At 41.1% G+C, this 24,433-nt stretch overlaps 1 protein-coding gene across 3 annotated transcripts in view; it reads left to right on the top strand.

Annotated features, from left to right (window-relative positions):
• Window positions 1-24,433, top strand: part of WDR17 (WD repeat domain 17) — a 198,574-nt gene that overhangs the window by 48,353 nt on the left and 125,788 nt on the right. For 2 of the 3 annotated variants that reach the window (XM_056560637.1, XM_056560645.1), the window contains exon 1: window positions 24,071-24,202. The exons of the other annotated variant lie outside the window; for it this stretch is intronic. The gene's annotated coding sequence lies outside the window, so the exon portion shown is untranslated. Of the gene's footprint in view, window positions 1-24,070; window positions 24,203-24,433 lie in introns of those variants that run through there. 3 annotated transcript variants of the gene reach the window in all.

The following is a 24,433-nucleotide window of genomic DNA, read 5'->3' as shown; positions in this document are numbered from 1 at the left end:
AGTTTCTATAATAAATGGCCACATGGAAATTATCTGTAAATCATCATTCACTGTAATCTGCTGCTCGATTATATATAGTAAGAATGTAAGGATACACATAATGGTGGAACAGTAGGAGTGTTTTAACCTTCAAGATCAGAGACAAAAGAATCATCAATAAGCATATACTAATACACTTCTATGGAGCTGATGCCACCTGCTGGACATGTGTGATCTGATACAAGTCGTATAGACTGTATTTGCTATCTTGTATACAGTGTCTTGTTGTCTTGCAGGAAATTGGTTTGGTTTTTTAGAAAAGTAATATAGTAAGACTTATATATTAAAAACCATATATGTTTTTTTATAAATTGTTCAATAAATAGAATTTTTCCAGTACTTATCAGCTGCTGTATGCTCCACAGGAAGTAGTGTTGTTCTTTCCAGTCTGACCACAGCACTGTGGTCAGACAGAAAATAATAACTCAACTTCCTCTGGAACATACAGCAGCTGATAAGTACTGGAAGGACTAATATTTTTTAATAGAGGTAATTTTCAAATCTTTTAACTTCGTGGAACCAGTTGATTTCAAAAAATGTTTTCCACCGGAGTACCCCTTAAATTTAATGTGGACAAATGTAAGGTTATGCACTTAGGCCATAAAAACAAAATGTGCAATTATGTGCTAAATAATAAAACATTAGGTAAAAGTACTACTGAACAGGACTTGGGAGTACTGTTTGACAGGGAACCTAACTTTAGTGAACATGCCAGGCAGCAGGGCCGGCGTTAGAGTGGGGCAACCTGGGCAGTTGCCCAGGTCCCCCATCCAAAAGAGGGCACCCTGAACATATTTACATCCATACTCACAATACTTTATTTTGCCCCAAATCGCGGCAAAATACAGTTAGTGACAGATTTGTCATTTTTCAGGCACTGGCAGGGCTGATTACAACCCTGACTGGCAGCAGCTATGGGACCCATGGCAGCACTTACATCCCTATGCTCTATGGCCACAGGCTGGTTTAGACCTGCAGGAACACGTTGATGACATTACAGGTCCGACACAGGCAAGCAGGATGTAATCTCTCCATTGCACCCTCTGTGTAAGATCTCAGAGGTCACCAGCGTGTTCCCCCTGTCTCATACCTTACTACTCTATTGGGCCAGATAGCACATGTAGAGGTAATAGACCAACCAACAGAATAACCCTAGGGGGTTAAATATCCTCCAAATTACATGTGCTACAGATAAAGTAAAACTTAACTTTTATTATTCTAAACTAAACATAGCGAAAAGGTGAGAAACACGTTAAAATTACAGTTCCACTAATGTCGTTTAGCTGTCTGAAAACCAATACTTTGGGTCGTAGCCGATATCCCACCAGGGGCTATCAGCAGTGTATAAGAGTTGGTAACTCCCTTACCTAGTGTCAAACTAAACAACCCTGTGTCTATGTATTCTTTCAATGCATGTTACTGGATACGGGACATGCCTCCCTCTCTTGTATAGTAAGCAATATAGACACTATATTGGATTGTTTTATGTCACAATAAGATGGTACCCCCCTCAGAATATTAGTGCCACTTATTAAATGTGGCTCTCACATGAGGGTACTCAGGCCACTTATATCTGTGGCTCACAGATGGGGGTCACTGTTGGATTGCTCCTGGCGGCTGTGCGGCAAAACACTAACCATAGCCTGCTGTTCTCCGCAGGTATGACTATAGGGCTCACTGGCCCAATCTGACCCTACCTAATTTTTACTTTTTCCTTTTTAGGTTTATTTCAGACATAGTGGAATTGCAGTTAAAACCATACACTGTCACCCCCTGACATGTTTCGCCACTGGTGTGGCTTTATCAAGCAAGAGCTAATTTCGGGCCGCTTCTCCTCTAGAGTATGTTAACTCTAGCCTTGCCAGAGGGCTGGTCGCTTCCATCTCAACAATTGATGTATCATAAGGGATGGGCCAGACTCTATTCTTGAGAGTTGAATGGAATGTAGCATGTTCTATTATCTATATGATAATTAAACCAATTAGTATTTTATAATGTGATTTTTATGTATATATATTTTTATAAGAAAATAAAGAATTAAAATGTTTGAAAATAAGTCAATTGAGACCTGACTTAATTTTTTTGTTACAAAGTGAATGAAAAGATGTGTATATATATATATATATATATATATATATATATATATATATATATATATGTATATATATATATATATATATATATGTTTTTATTAATTTTAATTACATATGTGACCACAAGAAAGAAGAACTTTTGTTTCTTATAGTGTAGTGACAATGAAAATTGTCATAAGACATGACTCATCTTTGTAGGGTGATTTTAAAATTGTTTTAAATTGACAGAATATTATGTGAATTCAGGTAGAAAACAGACATGGTGCACATCTACAATCTTGCACAATGATCCAATTGCTTCTCGGCATAATTTCAAAAACTTACAGGTTGTTAGTATATACGTTTTGATCAAAAAGTACAAAGCCCACTCGCCACGTCAAGGCCACCTATTTAGAGTGGGTCCCTAACGTCCCTAGCATAAAATGGCGTAGCACTGGGCGGCGACCACCACCGCCGTGACACCAGTGCCCACAGGGGGAACGACCCAATGGCAGAGCGGCCCCAATGCCACTCAAACCAGTCCATGAGTCGCACCTCCCCGCAGACACGGCACCACGGCAGCAACGGACGCCGCACAGCACCACTCCAGTGTGAACAGGATGTTACAGTACACTTACCATGCTCTCCCAGTGAAACTGGGAGGCTGCCAGGAAAGAAAATGCCCATGTGTAGCTAACTACTACTTATATTGGGTTGGGCTGAGCGGGTGGGGAAGAGAGCAAACAACATGTTAAAAAAAAAAAAAAAAGAGGGGATAGAAAACACAATGTGAATTCAGGTAGAAAACAGACATGGTGCACATCTACAATCTTGCACAATGATCCAATTGCTTCTCGGCATAATTTCAAAAACTTACAGGTTGTTAGTATATACGTTTTGATCAAAAAGTACAAAGCCCACTCGCCACGTCAAGGCCACCTTTTTAGAGTGGGTCCCTAACGTCCCTAGCATAAAATGGCGTAGCACTGGGCGGCGACCACCACCGCCGCGACACCAGTGCCCACAGGGGGAACGACCTGCAGAGCGGCCCCAATGCCACTCAAACCAGTCCATGTGTCACACCTCCCAGCAGACACGGTGCCACGGCAGCAAAGGACGCCGCACAGCACCACACCAGTGTGAACAGGATGTTACAGCACACTTACCATGCTCACCCAGTCAAACTGGGAGGCTGCCAGGAAAGAAAAGGCCCATGTGTAGCTAACTACTACTTATATAGGGTTCGTCTGAGCGGGTGGGGAAGAGTGCAAATAAAATGTTCAAAAAAAAAAAAAAAAGAGGGGATAGAAAACACAATGTGAATTCAGGTAGAAAACAGACATCTACAATCTACAATGACAGAATATTATAGTGCACATCTGGTGACTCGCATAGAAAAAGTGAATCACATAGAAAAAGTGAACATGATACATATTAGACTGCTATAAGTGGGCTTATGTTTACTTATAGGTAATTACATATTTACTGAGGATTTATTTATTTTATTTGACTTTATTCAGCATCTATTCCTTAACCTGGGTATTATATTAAAATGCTGTCACGCGGTGGATCATATGAAAGAACTTATATCTGAAAATGGTTGGAATATCAAAAAATTTATACGAGATGAATAAATATACTTTGGCATATATAACTGTAATATTTTTCATTAAAGGCTCATTAGATTGACATCCCTATTTTCTCTACCAAAATATAATCAAGACTAATGTAACTACCTCTCTGTTATATTTTTTTATTTTTAAAGAAGACAGGCTGGTATTCCTTGAGCAATGTGTATAGCTTCCTACTAACAGTTATTCAACTTAAGTGTTTGCACATGGACCATGTTATGTTAGTTTCCGTGACTCCAGTTCAAAAGTACTCAAAAGTACTCTCCCGCGAGCAATACCGCCTCACTCTTAAGAATTGGCCCACTGGAATCCCCTGTTTCAGAGGTGTTAGGTTCCAACTTCCCCACTACAGGAGGACATTCACAGCTGTGTCTTTTCGGAACATAGAGGTTTGAATGCAGCCGCTCTTGTCGATCTGTCCAAAAAATTTATAGATTTGAACTTAAATTCTGAAGTGAAGAACATCCCTATTTGGTTATTATTGAGAACTGAAACAAATTTTTGAAAAAGATCCCTACCACCATCCCACAAAATTAAAATATCGTCAATAAAGCGCCCCCAAAATAAAACGTGTTCTCTTCTGTGAAAACGATAGTGTCTTCCCACCACCCAAGAAATAAGTTAGCATAGGTGGGTGCACAAACCGTGCCCATTGCCCATTATTTGGTGATAAAATTTACCATTGAAAGTGAATAAATTGTGTGTGAGAACAAAACTTAGGAGTGATAAAACAAATTCATTGTGTGCATAATGGTGCATACCCTTAGTGCTTAAGAAAGGAGTGAATGCCTTGATGCCTAAATCGTGTCTGATGTTTCTGTACAGGGCTTCCACGTCCAGGCTAGCTAGACATGTACCACCCTGTACAGCAATATCACTTAGCTTACACACTGTGTCCTTTATGGTCTTGTAGAAAGAAAGGTAAACTTTGAACAAAAGGGAAAAGAATTTGATCGACGTAGCGGCTGCATTCTAGTGTTAAATTATCATTGCCGGAGATGATTGGCCTACCTGGAATGGGGGAAATCTTTTTATGCACCTTTGGGAGCACGTAAAACGTTGCTACCACTGGAGTGGGGTTGAATAGGACCTTGTACTCTTCCTCTGTAATGAGCTCTTGACTATTAGCTGATGTTAGCAAAACTTGCAGTTCCGCTAGATACTCTTTCGTGGGATTATGGGTGAGGACTTTGTAGGTGGTCCGATCGCCAAGGAGTCTGGGGAACATGGCAACGTAGTCATCCTTATCCCGGATGACCACGTTGCCACCTTTGTCCACCGGTTTGATTTCAATTGTCTCATTCCTCTGGAGGGACTGTAGTGCAGTCCATTCTGATGAGTCCAAATTGCTCGGTCTAATATTCTTATTGCTCTTGATCCGACTCATATCTTGTGTCACGAGTTGTACAAAGGTTTCTATATGACTAAATTGGCTCAAGGGTGGGGTATTTTTACTTTTGGGTCTCAAGTTTGAGAAAGGTGCGCACTGACGGTGACGTCGCGTTGGGGACGTCACTCGTCATTGCGAAGCGCACAGTGACAGCGCCGGAGCCAGAAGGATCGCGGACCTCGGGAACAGGTAATTGTAACACCGGGGATGGGGGAGGTGATGGGGCAGCTGTGGTGTTTGTACTCAGGAGGACTGTGTATAGAAGCGAAGTGGGGACCAGATAACCTATATGTCTGGTCCCCACTTCGCTTCTATACACATATGCCTCTGAAGCGCTATCACTGACAAGCATTAGTCATTGAGAGCGCTTCAGAGGCATATGTGTATAGATGCACTGTGTGGGAAGCATGTATAATATATATCTACATGCGCTGCGGTGTGTATATGATTGCGCTTTGTGGGGGGGCAACTTCCGGTCCGACGTGTCTGGAGGATTCACTCGCCGTAAGTTACTTGAGTTGTGTTTTAAGCTTGTATAAATATGTCTATGTGACCATTAGATGTTGTGAACTTGAAAAAGACGCCTGTCCTGGCGTCAAAACGCATTGTTCCAAATAAATCGCCTAGTGATCTTTTTGTTCCTCATCCATTCTGCGCCGATTCAAGTCCTTGTGGAGTTTGGAGGTTTTTGCTACATTTGCTACACCATTGCGGTGGTGGGACTGGCTGCATTGTGGAATACCTTTTACAGTGTTGTGCCTGACTTTGCACAACCTATTGGGTAAGCGCATCCGATAATATCGGCTTAGTTATATTACCCTTTTAATGCACTATGGAGCGCTTCTTGTCTTTTTACAACTATGTTTGTTGCTGAAATATAAGTAACATGTGTGCCAAGTTTCATGTTAATATCTTTAGCCGTTTGGACGTGATGCTGGAACATACACACATATACACACACACACACATTGAGTTTTATATATATATAGATTGTACCATACTGGACCTAATATTCTTTCCTTTGTATACCTTTGAGAACTGGTTTCATGATATATATATATATATATATATATATATATATATATATATATTTTTTTTTTTTTATTCCTTTTCCACTATTATTTGGCCTACCTGGGTGTCGGTAACACCAGTAACCTCAGGCATACTTGTTTTGCTAAGTGAGCTACACTACTTGTTTTTTTTTTTGTATGTGCATATCACCAACCATACTGGAATGATATATTTGACTATCATGTATTGCTTACACTATAACAATAGAGGGGATATAATATATTGATATTAATAATCCATAACTTTTAAAATATATCCGAAATATGAACAGTCATTAGGTTCGAGAATGGTTTCCACTCATTAAGACTCCTGGGTGCAAGAGTCGCTAATTTATGCATCCAGAATACTTTTTCGGAGTGCTTATAACCTATTGCATGCATTTTTCAGAATGCTATCAAATGTGATATTTAAAATGTTATTTCATATAATATATCAATATAATGCAATTGATATATGGGGCGGTGCCTCAGTGAAAAGGGCGTGTGGATTAAATACACCAAATATGAGCCACAAATGCATCAACAACTAAGTCAACTCACAGAAGCCGCAAACTCAGACTAGACAGTCTAAGCTGGCTAAGTTTAGGCTCATATTTTGCACATTTGTGGAATACATTTGGTGCATTTACACCTTCTTTTTACAGAAGACCGATTCCTTTATTAAGGAAGGTGTTAAAAACACAATGAAAATGTGGCGTAAGCCATGTCAGACAGTTTTATTTATTGTAAGCAAGATTGCACCAATAACCCGCTCCTGATACGAGGTACAGATGTGATCACAATAAAGCCTGGTCCCAAACACCCTAGTCTCAGCCATAAGCACATAGATAGGCATTCAGGCATCTAATAACAACACTAAATTTTAAATGAGGGACTGAACAAGGGTCACAACAGTGACAGACTTTACAGCGTCCCATGGTGAAGATGCATAAAGGATCTAGATGATATGGTTAAAATATAGCCAGCAGTTCCAGCTCACATGGCAGAAATGTTTGAATAATTTCAAAATAACTTTAAAAAAAACAAATGCCATTATCTGTGTGTAGCATTTTTGGCCCCAAGTAAAATTCCAGCCTTACAATGAATATACGTAACAGCAATGGTGTTCTGTAACAAAATAAGGCAGGGTTTTTACTTTTATTTATTTTTTCTTAAACACCAAAAATATCTCACAGTTTGTGATTTTCAAATTTGCAGCATGTTGAGACTATGGCATTTTTTTCTATACAATTCTAGCAATTCTCTCCCATAGACGTCTACAGGAATGCAACGTAAAAGTGCAATGTTGGTTTTATATTGACATTTTAATGGGGCTATTTTGCCGAACAAAAAAATCACTGGCAAAAAAACAAGTGGAAACCTAGCCTACTTTTTCTATGGAAAATTAAAAAGATCAAGTTCCCCACTTAAAACAAAAACACTTAGCAGCAGTGTGATTTAACATCCCCGGGCACAAGGAAGATGGCCAGGCCCATTACATCACGCTGCCACTGAGCATATCACGGGCCGAGACGGGGCATCGCTGCCCTAGAATGGAGAAGGACTGGAGACTGATAACAACAGCATCTGGGGAGTGACGGGAGGTATATTAAAGTTTTTTTGCAGACTGGGCAGAATGGAAAGAAAAAAATCTGGTTAACATTTTAACAAGGGTGCGTTCACGCGCTCTTTGTTTTTGCGGGTTTTCCGCTGCGTATTTGAAAGGGTGCAGGCTCTACTCGACTATCCGCAGCAGATTTTGCGGGGAGGAATTTACACTGCGGAAAATCCTCCGCAAGCCCCATTGAAGTCAGTAGGGACTGCGGCAGATTTTCCGCAGCGTAAATTCCACCGCGGACAATCTGCTATGGACAGCCGAGAAGAGCCCGCCCCTTTCAAATACGCAGCGGAAATCCCGCAAAAACAAAGAGCGTGTGAATGCACCCTCAGGGTAAAAATGTACATGGGGTGGGGCATTTAAAAAAAACAGAACATGGTGTAAAAATCTAATTTTTGGAGTGAAATCTTTTGAAAGTGTAGTGTAATTGTTTTTTTATGTATGTTCTATAAGTCACAAAAATGGACGGGATGCCTTTTGAATATGCCCCCCTGTATCTTTATTTAATAGTCTACTAAATTGTACAAAGTTTTGCTATAGACGTTTTTGAAGGTGATTTTTTTATTCCTTTTTTGGTAAAACATGTAACATCGTGTAGATAAACTCACCGGTGCTCAGTAGTAAATGATTTCCTTAAAAGGGTTGTGCCACCTGCTGGGTTTATCTATTAGCTCTGTTGTTTACCATTATTATGTCGAGCTGTATTGTATTCTCTTCTGTATGTCTTAATGGTTTGCAGCTCATTTAGTGCAGAGGTATTCCACACTGATGTATTGAGAATACATTTATATAACACTCAGATGGAGCTTACATTATGATTGTTGATAAATAAGACATACATTGACCAAGGACCATTTTTTTTTTTGCTGCAGATTCACTGTGAATTAAATTTTTTCTACAAAAACAATAATACAATCTGTAATGAAAAGCCGTGACAAATTCATAACAGCATGAGTATGAAGCGGATTTGTAAATCCACAGTATTCTGATATTTCTGTGTATAAAATATATCACAGCATGTGGATGTGATTTACCTGGTACTTTAATTATTTTCCAGTGCAGATCTGAGTTAAAATCTGCAGCACTTCCACAACATGTGAATATAACCTAGGACCCTGCTCATAAAATCTGCCTTGCAGCACACTTTTATTGATCTCAATCGGTTTAGCGGTGCTCAGATCATATGGTGGAATTTCCCTGATGGAACTTTGAACATGGATCTGAACATAACCACTGAACATACTTTTTATACCCCATAAGCTTTTATTTCAGTAAAAAAAAATATTAAATAAGCGCAAGTTTTTAGAATAAACAAAGGCACCTTAACATGATTGATGTCACAGCACCGCCCAGCCAATCACTTGTTTCCGCAGTGTTAAACCTCTGCCAGTGATTGAAGTGCAGCACTGTCAGTTGCCCCGGCTGTACATACTACGCTCTACGCTCTGCAGTTGCGGATGGAGAGCGCTGATACCAGAGTTGTGAGGGAGCAGAGTAAGGTTAGTTAAAGTTTTTGTTATGTTATTAGACAGCCTGGGGACAACTGTAAAACAATAAATTTCTACTCGACAACCCATAGGTGTAACCCAGAGTCTCTCTGTGTTCTCACTATGTCCTTTTCAAAGGAACCGTTCCCCTTACACAAATCCCAGAAACAAAATTCTGGTACTCAGGGTTTCAGTGAACAACTGGAAACTTAATGAAGCAGTACAATACAATATAGATACTTAGGAAAGTTGTTTGAATTTTGTACAATATTTAGGTAAAACTTTAGTTTCAAGAGTGACAGGATTTGGTTACTAGTTACTGGCCCTCATTTACTTAGAAAATCGGGTTGTAAGTCTATCTTGCTTTCTTACCCGACTGCTTTTTTCCCCTGGTATTTATTAATATGTCGCATCCTGTTTGTCGCACGTGGGTTTTGTTGGTTTTGGTTTCCAACTCCTCTGAGTTGTCGGGAAAAAATCCACAACAATTCAACAAATTCGGGTTGGAAACCTTTATAAATACGTGGGAAAGCTCAGAAATGTCAGGTTACGCCCCTTTTTCGGGTTTGGGAGAATCCACATCGGGTCCGTCGGGAAAAAATGTTGCGTTGTGTCGCAGACTGGCGCACGATGCCTGCGACATGTCGCAGACAAAGATGCGCCAAAGAAACCTGACAAAACAAGTCGGGTTTAGAATAGTAAATGAGGGCCACTGTCTTTTTAATATTTGTGCCTTGTCAACAGATTTAGGTTTTTAGCAGATACACCCTATAGTGGTTTCGCTCAGATCCTTGGTGTCCTAATTTAATGTGCTTACTGACAAGGATCTTCACGGGGTGCACTGTGGTGAAATCTGTAAAACTTCTCTCCACATACATGGGCAATGCTGAGAAAGGTCTCTGTTGGCACATCCAGGAGAAGTTCTCTGACTGGACAAGGACCTGAGACAAAATAATACAAAACGTGTATTTTTGCAATGAAGCCCTTAAAGGGCTCCTTTGGAAAACATTTTTTTTTTTTTTTAATAAACTGGTGCCAGAAAGTTAAAGGGGTATTCCAGGAATTTTTTTTATTTGACTATGCTACAGGGGCTGTAAAGTTAGTGTAGTTCATAATATAGTGTCTGCACCTGTGTGTGACGGTTTTGAGATTTTCACCCCCAATATTTATTTTTAACAGCATACAAAATGACTGTTGTCTCAGATTTTTCCCAGGTTGCAATGCGGCCGAGACCTGACTCACTAGTCAGATGATGACAGGGAGCCTGCCTGCTTCAATGGGTGAAGCGATCGCTTGGTGGGAGAGAGATCAATCTGCAACTAATGCATGCAACAGCTGTAGGCACCCTGATTGAAAATCACAGGTCTTTTGAATGGATGCAGCTCGTTTATGTTTCAATGGGTAGAGTGGCTGATGTGTGGGAGGGAGGAAAACTGAATTATGGGATTTGTAGTAAAAAAAAAAATATATAAAGAAAAGTCAAACAGGAAATACCAGTTCACAAAAAGCTAGCCACAGTGTTATGGTAATTTTTGCTGTTATTCCTGTTAAACTTTCTGAATGTATTTTTAAATACTTTGAGGGGTGCAGTTTTCAAATTTTTCATGAAATTTTGGAATTTTTCATCATCTTAAAGTAGAATATTTCATGAAACAATCTCCAAACCAAATTAATAAGTAAAAGGAACTCAGAGTTATTACTGCATAAAATGACAGAGGCCAGATTTGCAAACAATGCTCTGGTCCTTAACCCCCTAAGGACCAAGCCCGTTTTGACCTTAAAGGGGTACTCAGCGGTTAGACATCTTATCCCCTTACCCCCTATCCAAAGATCGTGGTGGTCCCCAGTGGCGTCCCCCTCCGTGATCAGATATCTTATCCCCTATTGTTTGTATAGGGGATAAGATGTCTAACAGCGGAGTACCACTTTGAGGACCAGAGTATTTTTTGCACATCTGACCACTGTCACTTTAAGCATTAATAACTTTGGGATGCTTTTACTTATGAATTTAATTCGAGATAGTTTTTTCGTGACATATTCTACTTTAAGTTAGTGATACATTTTTGTAAATACTTGCATCATTTCTTGATGAAAAATTTCCAAATTTCAGGAAAAATTTGAAAATTTTGTATTTTTCTAACCTTGAAGCTCACTGCTTGTAAGGAAAATGGAAATGCCAAATAAATTATATATTGATTCACATATACAATATGTCTACTTTATGTTGGCATCATAGAGTTTACATGTTTTACTTATTGAAGACATTAGAGGGCTTCAAAGTTTAGCAGCAGGGCTCTGGAGTGAAAGAGTGCCATGCACATTTGAGGCCTAAATTAGTAATTTGCATAGGGGTAGACCCTGATGTGGCAATGTTTCCCAAAGAGAGTGCCTCCAGCTGTTGCAAAACCTTTCCCGCATACCTGGACAGTCAATGAGCTGTTGTTTTGCAACTGCTGGAGGTTGCGTTTTGGAAACACTGGCATACAAAATTGGGGGGGGGGAGGTTAATTGTGTAAGGGTGTGTGTATATGTAGTGTTTTACATTTTATTTTGTGTTAGTGTAGTCTAGTGTAGTGTTTTTAGGGTACATTCACATGGGTGGGGGTTCACAGCAAGTTTAATGCTGGGAGTATGAGCTGTGGTGGAAAATTTCTCACAGCTTAAACTTGCAGGGGGAAACGCACTGTAAACCCCCGCCCGTGACAATGTACCTTGCACATTCACATGGGGAGGGGACCTCCAGCTGTTGCAAAACTACAACTCTCAGCATGAAGTGACAGACCGTGCATGCTGGAAGTTATAGTTCTGCAACAACTGAAAGCACACTGGTGGGGAAACAGCGAATTAGGTAAAAGACTAACTCAGTGTTTCCCCACCAGTGTGCCTCCAGCTGTTGCAAAACTATAACTCCCAGCATGTACTGACAGTGGAAGGACATGCTGGGAGTTGTAGTTATGCAACAGCTGGATGTTTGATGTCCAGGCATGCTGGGAGTTGTAGTTTAGCATGATCTGGAGGGCCACAGTTTGAAGACCACTGTAAAGTGATTTCCAAACTGTGGCCCACCCGATCATGCAAAACTACAGCAAACGGCTGTCTGGGCATGCTGGTAGTTGTAGTTTTGCAAGATCTGGAGGGCCACAGTTTAGAGACCACTGCACAGTGATCTCCAAACTGTAGTCCTCCAGAGGCAAGACCACAACAAGACGCCCCTAGGCGATGTGCCGGGATGGCCGCTGATAGATATCAGCAGCCATCCCGCTGCTGACCGGAAATGCCAAGGTCGTACAGGTACGCCCTTGGTCCTTAAGTACCAGGGAGCAAGAGTGTACCTTTTACGCCCTTGATCCCCAACAGGTTAAAGCATATCTGTCATAGTGCTAACAAATAGCATTTATATGTTGCTCACTTGCTTTGTCTTCTTGCCTTGTGGAGGGGCGTTTCCATCTCTCTCCCTCACTGTGGATGACTCATCTGCTCTGAGTCTGGGAGCAGCCTGGCAGTCTGCAAATCACTGCACAGTAGTTTTTATGCATACATTTTTTATCTGTTCCTAGTAAAGCTGGATGCTAATCAACATGACCCTCACTATGTGTGTCATTCAGTTTTTACAGTCTCCTGAATGTCTGATCGGCTTATTTGTAATTCAGGAGTCAGAGAAAGATTTGGCTGTTCAAGCATGATGGGAGTTTTAGTTTTGCAAGAGCTGGAGTTATGGTGTTTGTAAAGCACTGTGTTAGAGCAGTGTTGCCTTTAGCTGTTGCAAAATTAAAACTCCCAGCATGCCCACACATCCTTTGTCTGTAGTTTTGCAAGAGCTGGAGAACACACAACTCTAAAACAGAATTTTACAAAGATTGTACCCCCAGCTTTTGCTATCCCATCATGGGAGTTGTAGTTTAGGAACAGCTTAAGGCTGTAGTGGTGCAGTGGTGATCTATACTGGATACCAGCACACTTTACAGCTGGTATCCGGTATACTGCAAAATACAGAGTAGTCTGTCTGCAAAAAGAGAGATAGATAAAGATAGATGACCCCCTAGTGGTGGCTATTTTCATTTAAAAAATATTTGTAAAATTGACATTTTTTTAAATAAATGTATATTGAAAAAAGTCATCTTATCAGTAGTACTGAAAATATAAAAAGTTTTTCATAATGACAGTGCCTCTCTAAAGAGTACCTCCCATGATCTTGTTAAATGTTATAATCCGTTCATTGCCCCATCATGATAAACCACCCCCTACCTTTATTTTTTATTATTTTTTTTTGTTTTCTACCTAGAAATTGCTCTGTATTTTCTGCTCAGTCTCATATTGGGAAGGTGTTCCCAGCAGGCTGTGACATCATCTGAAGCCATACAGGGGAGAACTTCCTCCCTCACTCTGCTACACATAGCATAGTGTGTGAGATGAGCTCTGATTGGATAAGGCTGCACGCTGCACCCCCCCCCCCCCCCCCCCACACACACACACACAGCATTTCCTACTTTTGCACTTCTGCCAGGCCAGCAGGAGTCCAATGTCTGTGCAAAAGATGGGGGAAATGTGCTCTGGACAAGTAGGGAGACACCTAGTGGCAGCTTTTTTTAAACATAAATAAAACATAGAAAATCTAATTTTTTTTAAGCAGAGTACATTATGAAGATTTTTTATTACCGTAAGGAGTGCAAAAAAATTTTTTTTATGAAAGTGCCCATTTAAGGTCAAAATGGGCTGAGTTATTAAGGGGTAAATATATTTAACTTTAAACACCTCAAACCATATTTTTATGGATCTGACAAAGGGAGTTTGCATGATGTACTTGGCTACCTCTGGCACTCACATAGACAATGAATAGAGCTGCAGTTGTGTATGCATACAAAGGGGAACTTTCTGAATCCCCTACAATAAGGCAATAATGACCTGGATAAACTCCTTAAAAAAGTTCCTTCAGTGTAGTTAAAGGGGTACTCCGGTGAAAACCTTTTTTCTTTTAAATCAACTGGTGGCTGAAAGTTAAACATATTTGTAAATTACTTCTATTAAAAAATCTTAATCCTTCCAGTACTTATTAGCTGCTGAATGCTACAGAGGAAATTCCTTTCTTTTTGGAACACTGATGACATCACGAACACAGTGCTCTCTGCTGACATCTCTGTCCATTTTAGCAACCATGCATAGTAGATGCATAGCAGATGCATAGCAGATGTATGCTAAGGGCACTATGGTGGCTCAGTGGTTAGCACTGCTGCCTTGCAGTGCTAGGGACTTGGGTTCAAATCCCACTAAGGACAACAATAAATAAAGCGTTATTATTATTATAATAACGTCAGCAGAGAGAACTGTGGTCGTGATGTCATCAGAGAGCATTCCAAAAAGAAAAGAATTTCCTCTGTAGTATTCAGCAGCTAATAAGTACAGGAGGGATTAAGATTTTTTAATAGAAGTAATTTACAAATATGTTTAACTTTCTGCCACCAGTTGATTTAAAAGAAAAAAGGTTTTCACCGGAGTACCCCTTTAAGAGGATAAAAAATGAAACACAGGTCACTATTCTGTATGAAACGTCATCCTAGTCTCAAAGCTCATGAAAAACAGTTTAGAAAAGCTCCAACCAAGGTAAGACAATTTTTCGTAAAGTCAGTATCCTGCCATGATGAAAGTTGGCACAATCCATTAATCTATATTAGATACTGAAATGGTTGAGCTGTATACATCATATCACTCATCTGTAAGCAATGAGCGTTGCTTTAATGACTAAATACACAAATATTAAAGGGCGTCCACATATGATGAAATATTTGTCAGCTATTTGCTGACATCTTGTGGACAAACTATGTCACTTAGTACTGGGAATAAAATGCAACAAATGCTGAAAAATAGCTCATCCTTAGTTTACATACACACAGTTTTTCAATGCCAAGTCCATACCCATCTGTTGCAGACAATTCTTCACTAAGACTGTCTATTCTCATCCTAAATACACTGTGCATAAAAGCTATAAGGGCGGCAAAATCATTGCAAGACTGAAGTTTATTTTTGTCAAATATGTTCTATATCTGTATTTCTTGCAATTATCTTGAAGCAGGTTGTGTTCTGCAGCTTCCATGTATCACTGTACAGTACATAGGAAGCAACAGAATCCCATCCACAATAAAACCATCAAAGACCTTATCTTATCTCCATCTACACCCGATCTCTAGATTCAGCCCAGGAGGGAAGCGTGCTGCTGCAAGCTTCTTTCAGATATATCTAGAGATTGGTGGGGGTCTCAGCGCTGAGACACCAACTGATCAAAACCTTTGACATGTCTACGTGGCATGTCAAAAGCTTTTTTAATGGAACCAGTTGTAGCAACAGCAGCTTGTCTCACATTACCACAACCTTCTACATACTAACTAGACTTTGCTCCATTTTACAGTTCATTCTAAAAGTTTCCAGACCTTTTCTCTTTTTCAAGTTTTCCCCCATTATTGTGCACTCAATACCCCATAATAATAAAGCAAAAACAGAATGTTAAAATTTTTTGTTAATTTATTGAAAAGAAAAAACTAAAATATTGCATTGACACAAGTGTTCAGAACCTTAACTCAGTTCTTTAAGGGGATGATACCACAAGGGTTGCACACCTGGGCTCGTTCACACGGCCGTCTGCCCCCGTTAATAAATACCCATTCTGCAATCCGTTTGATCATTTTTAAATGGGTTGCAAACGGCTGTAAAATAATCCCATTGATGTCAATGTTTTTTTTTTTTTTACAATCCTTTATCACCCGTTTGTACACGTTTGCTTCCTGTTCCGTTTTTTTTTGTTTTTTTGTTTTTGATGGGAGAAAAGACATTGCATGCAGTATTTTTCTCCTGTCAAAAATAACAGAATATAAACGAATATTATAAATTTAACATTGAAGTCTATGGCAAACAGATGAACCTTTAATGTCATCCGTTTGCCCCCGATTTATAATATCCGTTTTTTAACCATTATTACTTATGAACATGCTCAGAAGAGACCCCTGCAGTGCTGAGGGACTGCTACTATTACTCCCATCATGGAACAGACTGCTATCCATGATGGGAGTAGTAGTTTCCCCAGCTGCGGGAGTCTGCCGGCACCTGGGGAGGCTACATTAGTGTTTGTACTACTACCCCCATCATGGAACAGAGTCTGTTCCATGTTGGGGGTAGTAGTACAGGGGCTGAGGGATTTATCTCACTGGGCCCCACATATGAGACCCGATGCAATCAGCAGTTACAAAGCAGGGGCATCCCAGCAGTGCGCAATAAGGGCGCACCGCTGGGACATGTATATTCTCTGCTGCTAATCTCCGTACCCGACGGAAATGAGCAGCAGAGAATAGACATGTCCCGGTGGTGCGCTCTGAATGGGCAAGGAGCAGGGCAGCAGCAGGGACATGTCGGGCAGCGGTGGTGAATGAAGAATGAAGCCTGCATGCGGGACATGTTGGCTTCATTCATTCACCGCCCCTGGTTCCTGCTGCCCTGCTCCGAGAAGATGAGGAGCAGGGGGGGGGGGGTGCAGGGAATAAGGACACTGGGGGGAATAAATATTATGCACACTGGGCCAATAAACTATTATAAATATGCATGGGGGCATAAATTTGGGGTCACATTAGTAGTTTAAAAACCAACCCCGCCGGGAGCCCTGAATGGCTCCTCAGTGCCAGCCATTCAGGGATCCTGTCAGGGGATTTCAAAGTGAAAGTTTACAAAGTATATACATTGCATAGGAGCAGAGCATGCCACTAAATGGCATCCATTTGCATCAGTTTTCATCCATTATTAGAAGGGTCCTTTTTAGGAGGCAATAACAGAGAAAATATGAAGGTGGGACAATGGCGGTGTGAACAAAGCCTTAGGGGATTTGCAGCCATTATTTTCTGTAGATCCTTCAAGCTCTGTCAGGTTGGATGGAGACCATTAATGGAAGCCATTTACAGGTCTTTTCAGAGAGGTTTGATTGGGTTGGCTGGGCCAATAAAGGACAATCACATAGTTGTCCCTAAGCCCCTCCTGTGTTGTCTTGGCTGTGTGCTTAAGGTGGACCTTCTGCCCAGTCTGAGGTCCTGAGCACTCTGGACCTGGTTTTCATTAACTCCATAAAAGCAGGACACATCCCATTTTGGCCTTGAGGACACAGCCAAATACCTTTTAGATTTTTTTTCCACAGACCCATATGAGGGCTTATTTTTTGCACGCCCAATTGTACTTTGTAATTGCACCTTTCATCTTACCCTACAATGTATTGTGCAACAAAAAAAATATTGGGGGGGGGGGGGGGGAGAATTAAAAAGGGTTAAGTTTTTATGTAGTTCACGTTACGGTAAATGCTGACATTCGGTGAGTCAATGAGATAAAAATATCACCAACATTTACACACTTTTCTATTACTGTACTACTAAAAAAAACTCACCCCTATAACTTTCTCCTTTTTCTATATACAGGGCTGTTTATTTTACACTGTTATATTTCGTTTTTATTAGTTCCACTTTTGCATATATGTAACTTTTTCTAATTCAAAATTTTTATTAAAATTTTTAAAATAAAATGGGGTAAGGTTAGGAAGAAGACAAGGTCCTATATGAATCAGTGAAGTGAAATTGATCCATGGTTTCCAAAGAAGGTTGTGTCGTACTGAACGTTTGTGAGAGTCTGCCAAGAGTTCCTCCGTAGTTCCTCCAGAGTTATCTCCACAAACGGTGTATCACCTGCCTCACAGCCAGCAAGAAAAAGCGGTACAGTGACTTTGGTAGAGCTCGGAAGTATACATATAAGTAGAGTTGCTGGATCATTATCAATATATACACCAACAACAGAACCAATTATGTAAAATATTCAATTTTATCAAACATATATCAAAATATACAACATTTAAAATTTCAGTAGGACATAATAAAACAAAGGCACTGAAATGACAACTGCAGAGAAGGGGAGGTGGTACAGAGAGCACATGCACATGGGATACAGGGACTAATGATCAGAGAATTAGGTAACATAAAGATCACTCAATGTTTTACTGCAGCAGAAATCTTTTTGCCCCTTCTCCAGATCTGTGCATCCACAGAATCCTGTTTCTGAGCTCTACTGGCAGTTCTTTCCCATTATTAGCTTTTTTTTGCTCTGATATGCATTATAAGCTGAAAGACCTTATATAGACAGGGGTGTGTCTTTCTAAATTATGTCATGCAGCAGCTGCAAAGGCTAATAAAATCATGGGATGTATCAAGAGAGGCATAGAAGCTAGTGACAAGAACATAGTTTTGCCCCTGTATAAGGCAGACCACATATGGGGTATTGTTTCCAAATTTAGGAACCTGTATATAAGAAGGACATGGCTGAACTGGAAATCGTGCAGAGGAGGGAGGACAAAGATAAATAATGGTATGGGAGGATTACAGTACCAAGGTTATCAAGCATGGGGGATTTCGTTTGGAGAAAAGACGTCTTAGGAGCGATTTGATCCCAAAGTACAAATATATGAATGGACAGTACAGAGATTTTTCTAGGCCGGTAACCATAACAAGGGGGCATCCTCTGTACTATGTAGAAAAAAGGTTTCACCATCATCACAGACAGGAATTCTTTACTGTAAGAGCAGTGAGACTATAGAACTCTCTGCCACATGATGTGATGTCTGACTCAATAAACAAGTTGAAGGGGGGTTTTCTTAAAAAAAATTAAAAAAAAATACAGGTTATCGCTATTAGATTTATATGGACAGAACGTTGATCCAGGGATTGATTATTCTTGCCATACAGGAATTGGGAAGACTGAAAACTTCTGTCCATGCTATTTTTTTTTTTTCATTGTAAATAAATTTGCAAAAATTTCAATAATTCTATTTCACATTCTCATCATTAGTTATTATAGGGAGTAAATATATTTTTTCTCATTTTAGCACAAGGCCAAAACATAACAAAATGTGAAAAAATCTAAGGATTTGAAAACTTTCCAGTGCATTATACATAGGGGTACCTTCCTTTGAGAAGGCGCACAAAACTAGTGCCTTTCCAAGCTGGTGGATAAATTGGCCAGGTCTGGTCACATACTTGAAGAAAGCTTCCCACTACCAAGACAACTGCATGTAGGCAGAGCAAGGGACAGCAGTTACACAATGAGGTAAGGCTTTGCATAGAAACTTCCCGTGTGTTCTGCAACATTGTTGAAGATTAGTATATTTGCGAATATATGGACAAATATTTGTCATATATTCGCTAAATTTGCATATTCGTAATATGCGCGTTTTATTTTCGCATATGCGAAAATTAGCATATAAAAAATTTGCATGAGCGAAAATTCGCATATACGAAAATTAGCATATGCAAAAATTTGTACGCCAGTCTCACACAGTAGTATTAGAGCCTACTTTACACCACACAAGCTGGAAGTAGAGAGGGATGATCACTGTGATGTGTACTGTGGGGGGAAAAAAAAAAAAAACGAATATTCGTAATTACGAATATATAGTGCTATATTCGCGAATATTCGCGAATATGCGATATTCGCAAATAAAATTTGTATTGCGAATATTCGCGAGCAACACTATTGAAGATCACAATATGTAATCAAGGGTCAGTATTCACAAGAAAATAGGTGGGCCATCACTGTACGATACACTGCACAATACAGCCTTGTGCAACTCTCCCTCCAACCTAGACTGTGAGCTCTAAAACTACTTTTTGGCCATCCATTTCACTGGATGTATTCTATCAATCAATTATTTAAAAATTTTATTATAAAATGTTGATAATACATACTACATAAATTCATATTTTTAATCTAATTTATATATCTTTTCTGGTATATTTTGTGCATCTTTCTGATATAATTGAATCCCAATATATATCACTGTGGCATGGTATATTATGTTTACAAATTGATACAGTATTTTATTGTCTTTTATGCAACATATGTATTGTAGTTTTCGTTTTTGTGTTTTTTCTTTTTTCCGTCTAAGGACCTGTTCAGACTTTGTTTTTATGTATGAACTGTTTTCTGTGTCATTCTCCCTGGCTAGGGAATAGTTAATGCTATTAGCCAATGTTATTAGCCAATGGGGCTCTCTAAACACGAGCTCTGCTAATACTCTGGCTGCTGGTTATTAGCTTTACCTTTGCTGTTGATTAGTTCTTATTCTGACTATGACTGTTTAATCTGTCTGTTAATATCTGAGTTTTAACTATGGTTGATTCCTGTTTATGATAATGATTTTAGTCTGTTTGGTTTTAAGTACATCTTTCGGCTTTTAGTTACTTGTTATATTTTAGTCTGTGTTTACACTGTGAGTCTTGCTTGTACCTGTGCACTGTATCTAGTATTCCTGTTTACAGTCCTGACCAGTATTCCTCCATGTTAGGGTATGTTAACACTGAGGAATTGGAGAGGAATTTCCACAAGTAATTCTGCTCGCTTTTTCCTCTCCAATTCATTCAGCAGTGAAAATCCCCATAGAGCTGTACAGAATTTCTGCCCCTCAGTTCACAGTGAGGGATTTCCTCAAGCAGAATTCTGACGAGGAAGTCTGTTACGCTTGAAGAAAGAACATGTTCTTTCTTTCAGGCAGAATCAGCATCGTTCTCCCATAGAGATCAATGTTATTTTTTTTTTTTTTTTAGTCAGAAGCATTTCCACGCGGAATCCGCGCGAAATCCGCGCGGAATTCGTGCGGAATTTCCGCATGAAAAAAAAAATTATGAATAGAAATACTTGATACTCCTCCTCCGCATGAAACCTGCATTTCCGTGCAGAATTCTGCGTGAATTCCACGCGATTTCCATGCAAATTTCCTCGCAAAATCTCTGTGAGTTCTTGTGGAAAAGTAACAATATTTTGAGGCAGAAAATTTCTGCTTGATTTCCGCCCAAATTCCTTAGTGTGAACATACCCTTTTGGAGTTTGGTTTGTAATATTGCTGTTTGTTTTCATGATCTGTTCTCAGTCTAGTGTTCTGTGTATTATATTTCTGTTTCCTTCTAGGCCAGTATCTTGATCACACGGTGGAGTGTGCTCACTGCCTAGTAGTCTATTTGGCTTTGGTATTGATGTCCCTCCATGTTTGAAGTGGGAAGTCTAGTTTGCTCTTTGTTCAGTGTCCAGTGTGAACAGTGTTCTATGTTTCTTGACCTGTTTAGTGTTTTACATTCAGTTCATCTGTTCATCCCCTGCATCTCCTGGTTTTTGCTGTATACTTGTTTCATATCTAGTTTTGTTCATTTATTGATATCTGCCATTTATCTTGATTCCAGTCTCTGAACTGTATGTTAGTACGCTATATCCTGCCCTGTTTGTATATCTACTTCACTTAGTTGTAACAATATTTTATGTTTTCTAATATTATCAACATTTTATTATTACATTTTTTAACAATTGATTGTTTATCTACCACTTTGAGGACTGCTTTCTTTATTATGTAATATTTTTTGTCCTTAGGTATGGGGACTTAAAACCTCAGTCGTAGATAGGTAACATGCGCTGCACCCATATCCACTTTTATTCTCTCTATCACACCATTCTCCATATACACCTGTGCACGAGTAAACCCCACAAGGCTGGCATTTTTTGATATCCCAGCTAATACAGCACTGATAACCACACCTCATATGAACTAGCTCAGATCATTGGATTTTTCCAATCTAATATGGGTTTACACTTAAACTGATCCACAGAAAACTTTCTTGATTTTACACTACACGCTGGGGTCTACTCTCCATACAGGGAGGCTTCAATCATGAAAGGGCAGAATGATATAATAAAGTGGCCCTTCAGCAGGGACATAACTAGCATAACAATTGGGGATACAAGGGTAGCAATTGCACCCAAGACCATTTTTTTAAATGGGGCACAAATACCCTAGTATTATAAATGGCACCTGGTAGCGGCATATTTAGCATGGGGTTGCAGGAGCTACAAGTGGACCTTTTTGTATTCAGCATTTGATCTTGTGGCTAGCAGCAATTACACCTTAGATATAGACAGCCGTACATTATATCCGATTAGGACACTGTATTCTAAAGAAACTCAGGCATCTACAGGATACTTTTCTACTGAGAGTGGCATTTAAAGTTTAGTGTACCCATGTTTTCTATATACTCGTTCTATGGTAGAACAAGAATTTGAAGCACCATTTGTGGTTTATAAAGGAGTGTGCTGTAAAGGTTGCAGTCACCACACTATATACTGAGGAGCTCACGTGTTCTAGTCAGAATTAGAGTTGAGCGAACTTACAGTAAATTGGCTCGTAGCGAACCTTGCAGCTCGGCTGTTGATTACTTTAGTCTGTATAAATTAGTTCAGCTTTCCAAAGGCTCCAGTTGCCTGAAAAAGCTGGATACAGACCTAGGAGACCTAATATTGTCATCCCAGACTTTTCCAGGCAACCAGCGCCCTTGGAAAGCTGAACTAATTTACGCAGACTAAAGTAATCCATGCTGCGAGGTTCGCTATGAGCCAATGTACTGTAAGTTCGCTCAACTCTAGTCAGAATACACAGGAACCCATCTGCAGTATATACACCAGAGAAGGACACACAGCCCAGTGCCAGCAGCAGTGACAGCGCACAGAGGGACAGACAGCCCAGGGCCAGCAGTGACAGCACAGAGAGGGACAGACAGCCCAGGGCCAGCAGTGACAGCGAACAGAGGGACAGACAGCCCAGTGCCAGCAGTGACAGTACACAGAGGGACAGACAGCCCAGTGCCAGCAGCAGTGACAGCACAGAGAGGGACAGACAGCCCAGTCCCAGCAGTGACAGCCCACAGAGGGACAGACAGCCCAGTACCAGCAGCAATGACAGCACAGAGAGGGACAGACAGCCCAGTCCCAGCAGCAGTGACAGCACAGAGAGGGACAGACAGCCCAGTGCCAGCAGCAGTGACAGCACAGAGAGGGACAGACAGCCCAGTGCCAGCAGCAGTGACAGCACAGAGAGGGACACACAGCCCAGTGCCAGCAGCAGTGACAGCGCAGAGAGGGACAGACACCCCAGTCCCAGCAGCAGTGACAGCACAGAGAGGGATAGACAGCCCAGTGCCAGCAGCAGTGACATCACAGAGAGGGACAGACAGCCCAGTGCCAGCAGCAGTGACAGCACAGAGAGGGACAGACAGCCCAGTGCCAGCAGCAGTGACAGCACAGAGAGGGACAGACAGCCCAGTGCCAGCAGCAGTGACAGCACAGAGAGGGACAGACACCCCAGTCCCAGCAGCAGTGACAGCACAGAGAGGGACAGACAGCCCAGTCCCAGCAGCAGTGACAGCACAGAGAGGGACAGACAGCCCAGTGCCAGCAGCAGTGACAGCACAGAGAGGGACAGACAGCCCAGTGCCAGCAGCAGTGACAGCGCAGAGAGGGACAGACAGCCCAGTGCCAGCAGCAGTGTCAGCGCAGAGAGGGACAGACAGCCCAGTGCCAGCAGCAGTGACAGCACAGAGAGGGACAGACAGCCCAGTGCCAGCAGTGACAGCGCACAGAGGGACACACAGCCCAGTGCCGGGACCAGTAACAGTGCACAGAGGGGCAGACAGTCCAAGAGCCAGCAGTGACAGCGCAGAGGGACAGAGACCAGTGGCAGCAATAGTAACAGCACAGAAAGGAACACACAGCCCAGTCCTAGAAGTAATTACAGTGCAGAGGGGGACGCACAGCCTCGTCCCAGAAGTAATTACAGTGCAGAGAGGGACGCACAGCCCAGTCCCAGAAGTAGTGACAGTACACAGAGGGCGGGAAGAAGCGAGCTCATAGGAACGCCCACTGCATGACAGACGGTCGTCTCCTCCAATCAGACGCAGGATGGGAGGGGCGGGAGGCGCTGACTCAGATGGTGGGCGTGCTGCGTCCTGGTCCTCGGCCTGGTGCTGTGCACATAGCGGTTCTGTGCGGTGCCGCTGCGGGTGTGAGGCTGGTTATATCCCGGGGGAAGAGGTAAGTGTCCGTCTGACTTGTTTGCTACTACCCAATATTTCATGTCACCGGCCAATGCCAAGTCTGCATGGACTGCAATAATGCATAGCGATGGCTCGGGGCTTGGTATGACTGGCTGGTGTGGGTCTGGTCGGGTACAGCTTGGCATAGTCTTGGCACTGTGTCCATGTGTTACCTGTGTGCATGCCGTGCTCTGTAATGTGCGCTATTATGAGTGTCAGTTTGCATTGT

The sequence above is a fragment of the Hyla sarda genome, chromosome 1 (genome assembly GCF_029499605.1).
Source record: "Hyla sarda isolate aHylSar1 chromosome 1, aHylSar1.hap1, whole genome shotgun sequence".
NCBI lineage: Eukaryota > Metazoa > Chordata > Amphibia > Anura > Hylidae > Hyla > Hyla sarda.
The sequence above is the reverse complement of the archived record's forward strand: the minus strand, read 5'-3'. Positions and strand labels throughout refer to the sequence as shown.